This window comes from Branchiostoma floridae, chromosome 6, assembly GCF_000003815.2.
Source record: "Branchiostoma floridae strain S238N-H82 chromosome 6, Bfl_VNyyK, whole genome shotgun sequence".
NCBI lineage: Eukaryota > Metazoa > Chordata > Leptocardii > Amphioxiformes > Branchiostomatidae > Branchiostoma > Branchiostoma floridae.
Genome location: NC_049984.1, coordinates 2,683,616 through 2,688,931, shown reverse-complemented (window position 1 = coordinate 2,688,931; position 5,316 = coordinate 2,683,616). Strand labels below are relative to the sequence as shown.

Here is a 5,316-nt window from a genome sequence, read left to right as displayed (position 1 = left end):
GTTCCCTGTCCCACAATGGTAATACAGTACTGTAAATGCAGAAACTTTTGCGGTGGATTAATGTTCGCGGTTTTCGCAGTGGCCGCTTCACCGCGAACTTAAAAACATTTTTCCTTGGCATTAAGAGACTACTGTGCATGGTGCTACCGCGAATTTAAAAGCGCCGCGAAGAGTCCTTTTTCCCGTTACCGCGAAATTAAATCCCCGCGAACTTAAATGCATTTACAGTAATTTCTTGGTCTTGACTTATACGCTGTACATTATTCCACAAAATCAAATTTAATCATTTCTGCCACAACAAAGGAACATAAGAATTCCTTCATAACTTTCTGAATATTACTGACCAACCAACCAACCAACGTACAAACAGACACAAGGGAAATTATAGATTCCCTGCCAGATGTTGATTTGTACCATGTACATGTCTCTCAAAATCAACTCACTTTGGCCAAGGTATACCATAAATTGAATTTCATAACTTTCTGAGGAATGCTGAGTTTCACCAACCAACCAACCAACTTACAGACAGGTGAAAACAGGTGAAGCACGAATTCCCAGGCAGACATGATGACACCTATTATCGACCCTCCATTGTCCCACCTGGCGAGTACCTGTTCCCCACCACCTGTCCTTCACGCCTGAGCGGCCACGCCCATCGCCCCTGGCAACCCGCCAGGTTTCACCTGTTGCCCGCCCCTACCTGCGAGTCAGGCTGCACCTGTGTGCGTCACCTGTGCACACCTTGCCAAACAACTGTTCGTCATTGGTGCGCTGGTATCATCTTTTCCTTTGTTCAAAAAAAGGGAGGGAAAGAGGACAATGGCTTGTGCCAAGGATAGCCTGTTGTCGTTAGATGTAAACACAGTGTGACGTAATTTCTGTATTCGTCAAAGGTGTGTCGTTATTGTCTTTTTCCCTTTGTTCAAAAAAGGGAGGGAAAGAGAACAATGGCATGTGCCTGTTGTCGTTAGATATAAACCGAGTGTGACGTAATTTCTGTATTCGTCATAGGTGTGTTGTTATGTATCGTCTTTTCCGTTGTTAAAAAAAAGGGAGGGAAAGAGAACAATGGCGAAGTGCCAAGGGTAGCCTGTTGTGCGTTAGATATGAACCGAGTGTGACGTAATTTCTGTATTCGTCATAGGTGTGTTGTTATTGCCTTTGCCTTTGCCTTTGAACAAAGTAGGGAGGTACAATGGCTTGTGCCAAGGATAACTCGTTAATTGGGAGGTGCTGTGATTTCTGTGTCTGGTCCCTTTGTGTCGTAGTTTCGGTATTTTCCCTGAAGGGACAATTAGCTTTTACACTAATTAGCAGCCCGTCACTTTCAGCATGACGACATAGTTGTGTATGCCTTCAGATGAAGGATACAAAAGCAATTGTTTCATCATAATTTTCAACGTTTAATAGAAGAATTTTTTTTAATTCCAACAACCCACAAAGAGGTCATTAGGGATGGGTGAGGTGAGCGGTGGTGATTTTTCATGTGTTTTTTTCAAGGACGTTATATGACGTTGTTTTTTTTTGTTGTAGTTGTATGCAAATCAGAGATTGGATGGGAAGCAACTAACATAACATAACATAACATAACATAACATAACATAACATAACATAACATAACATAACATAAAATAACATAACATAACAATATCATCAGATAAGAGGTATTTTGCCTATAAGATCCGCTTCTAAAAACATCTAAAGTTATGAAGAGAGAGTTCATGAGAGTCTGTAATAAGAGTCTATGCTGTGTTGGGCGTGTACTCCATCCCCCTCCAGTGATTGTCCAGCTTTGATTTGAAGGCGTTCACAGATTCTGTAGCTAGCCATGAAAAGCATGTTTGTTTCTCAACCCTTAGACACAGCATACTAGGGATATCTTTACTTGCTATTCAAGAAAGGCAGGGGAACAACACAAAAACCAGGAAAAGGAAACCACTAGGGATCGATATTTCACAATTTACAGTGCCTCAAGTTCGTAGGGAGCCTTCTTGTCGTAAATGCCGTCGTTTCAAAGTCCTTCTTTTTTCATCAAGTTTCCTAATATGTTGTTTGAAGTCCTGTTATCGACTTCCAGATAAAAATAAGCCACAGATATGCAAGGAATGAGTATAGTTTAGGGTCACAGAATTTGTGAACGCAGTTTCGTGGTGGCCATTTCACCATGAACTTAAAACCACCGCAAACATTTTTCAATTATAGTTTTTTTACTACAGTCTATGGCGCTACCGCAAACGTAAAACCACTGCGAACACTCCATTTTCCCACTACCGCGAAAGTAAATCCCCGCGAACTTAAATTTACAGTATCTCCACAATTGGTTACTTGCGCCCTCTAGGAATATGAGTCTACACTGCAGGTAACTTTCCATGACAAAGTACTGTATGTTTTTCTTACTCTTGTTTTCTTACTTCTTGTTCTTGCACATGCAATTCCTACATGTAAGCAGAAAGCATTGTAGTCCTTGGCACATTGTAAAGTTTTTGTTGCGTCAGTCCGTCTGTCTGTCTGTGTTTTTGAACATGATAACTCAAGAATGCCTGGGTGGATTGCCTTGCTATTTAGTATTCGGGTAGGTCTTGTTAAGACCTCAGAATGATTCGATTGCAGCTAGCAGTTTTGAACAAAGTTCTGCTGTTATTTTGAAAAATAACTCCATCATGATACACCCTTAAGCTAAGACCATGGTTTGCTACTGCAATATCCTGGTGGCCAACTGTGGTGTGTTGGAGTTGGCTAAGGCTGAGCGCCACCATGTTATAGTTAGGTTTAGATTACCACCTATGTTGTAAGTGGTATGGTCCACATTCCCACATGTGACTACGTCACGGATTGTGGTACGTCAGTCCTACCACCGACCACCGGCTATGCCGGCCATGCTGGAATAAACCTCAAGTTAACAGTTGCATCGTGTTGCCCGTGAGTCGCTCCCTTATAGTGATCCTTGTCCATACAGGCGGAGAGTGGTCATTAATAGGTTCTCCTCCCTTGTCCTTAGGTTGGACACAGCAAAAAAAAAGACAAAATAGAAAGCCCGATAAAAACGACTAAAAAAAACGTTGAAAAACAGCCGGAGCCTAACCTCTGCTTGGAGAGTACTCATCAAGGGCCTTCTGAGAAAGTGGTTCGCTGCCCGATCTGAGCATCTCATGAATAAAGATTAGTTCAAACAAAAGAGACGAATGCAGCAGAAGTGGCTGAACAGGTTACATGTGACAAAAAGAACAAAAGATGTGTCCTCTAATTATCCAATTCCAGATCATAATACTGTGTATGTGTAGTATATACTGTCTAGCCGTTAGAGACTGTCTCTGTATCTAGTGAGTTTGAATCTCGACTGTTGTCGCTCGACGACGATACTAAAAAGGGTCGCTGTCCTTTAGCCAGCGTCACAATTTAATCGAATGCCGGGCTAATTTGTAGATCCGTCGCAGCTCGCTGAATTTCAAAATCGCCAGAGCTTCAACCGTATTTTTCATTAAAAAGTGGACCGAGCTCGGTATTTCACTCCGGAAAGTTCAAGTAATTGACTTTCCTGTTTTTTTCTGGTGCACAACTGACATAACAAGGAGGTTTAAATCCACCATTCCTTGCTTTAAAATGTGTATCTTTTTGGCTAGAAATGTATCACTGTTATGTTCCTGATTCTAACGAATTTTCAATAATTTTGATTCTTGAAGAAGCAAAACAGAACGGTGAGTAATTTTTAAATGACAGAAAAGGGGGCGTTGTCACAGACAACTATACAATGAGCAAATAGGGCTATGGCATGTACTAAGTAGGTCAAAAGCTCAGTTTGAGGATTGGATGTTATCTGCATCACATTTCATGCTTCACATGTCCCTAACATTTCAACTTTTCCCTCTCACATATATTTTCACTGCAGCATTTCTAGAGTTTTCTCCGTTAAATTCACGTAAAAATCGCATTTACACCCTTGGTAGTGTTATACAGGTCATTTGAGAAACAGCGCATTGTCATTTTACAGGTACCTGCAGACACAGGTGCGGAAAAAGTTACCGAAAAAACACTGCCATTAATTTCATACCTTAATCTTTTATGGGACTGCAAGAGGTAGTGTCATTAAACGGAATTGAACGAAAAAGCAAACTAAACGCGGCGCGCAGAGTTTCTTCCTTTAGTCACAGATTGCTTCAACTGTTTATTTATTTGCCTCCGAGTCTGAATTCAGCTGGCACGAAAAATTGAGAAAATGCAGCTATTGGTAACTTACTAGCATGTGTCACATCACCTACGCCAGAAAATATAGTTTAAATACGTACCGATGTAGGGTGAACTGTCAGGAATTCGAAAGTTGCCCCCAAAGAATTGAAGTATTCTGGAGCACAATGTTACACCTGCACCATGTACGGGTCGGTGCGAATCAATGGACCCCGGCAGAACAGCAGAACTGGTTAGACAACATGACTTAATGACGACGACTCTGTATCTATGGTAATAGAGTCCGTAATGACAACATATGTCTCTTGGGTAGGCTTCCAAGAAACTGATGATCGCTGAAAAACATCTTGTATTTCTGCTGACCAAGGAGGAGACAAGGAAGAAGAAATGGAAGATCTATTATTAGTTAACCTACTGTGCTGGCTGCAAATACACCCGATGTATTATATTATATATTAGGCACAGTACAAGCATCTTCTCCGGATAGTTTTAAAGAACGCTTTCAGATAGATGTGCAAAAGTTAGGTGTGACGGGTCATTCGGTGTAATATAACTAGCTACTGCCGCGCCGCGTGCCTTCGAAGATGGTGTGTTACACTGAAGGGCAGTTATACCAGCTATATAGATACAGATATTATTAATGAGCTGTCAAGCACATCTGGTCTGATTATATTAGCACCCATGTCCATTAAATAAATAAATAAATAAATAAATAAATAAATAGAAGGCAGATTTGAGATTGAGAAGACTGAGTGCAGTTGAGACACGATGAGGAGAGGATGTGACAGTACAGAATAAAGATCTGTTTCTCGGCCACGGCGACCATTGAGCGTCTGTGAGCATTCTCAACCGGAGTGCAATCAGTCCCGTCTCCACTGCTTTACATCTAGAGTACTGGATACCACATTTTCCCCTTTTTAAATGGATATTACATGTAGACAAGAAAAAAAGCCATCCGAAAAAAAGGAGGATCAAAGTCTTGAGTAATGGATTTGGCGTAATGCACCCCCACCTAACTCCTTCAGCTTTTCCCCCTGCCCCTTCATCTTTTCCCCCGGACTTCCCCTTAACCCCCGCCGTAATTCATCTGTGCCCCCGTCCTTCATCTTTACCCCCGGTGTAATTCCGCTTTTT

The 5,316-nt window shown here is 41.6% G+C and overlaps 1 protein-coding gene across 1 annotated transcript in view; it reads right to left on the bottom strand.

The window, feature by feature from the left end:
* Window positions 1-4,384, bottom strand: part of LOC118417052 (elongation factor 1-alpha-like) — a 17,181-nt gene extending 12,797 nt beyond the window's left edge. The window contains exon 1 of the mRNA XM_035822409.1: window positions 4,284-4,384. The gene's annotated coding sequence lies outside the window, so the exon portion shown is untranslated. The remainder of the gene's footprint in view (window positions 1-4,283) is intronic.
* Window positions 4,385-5,316: the final 932 nt, after the last annotated feature.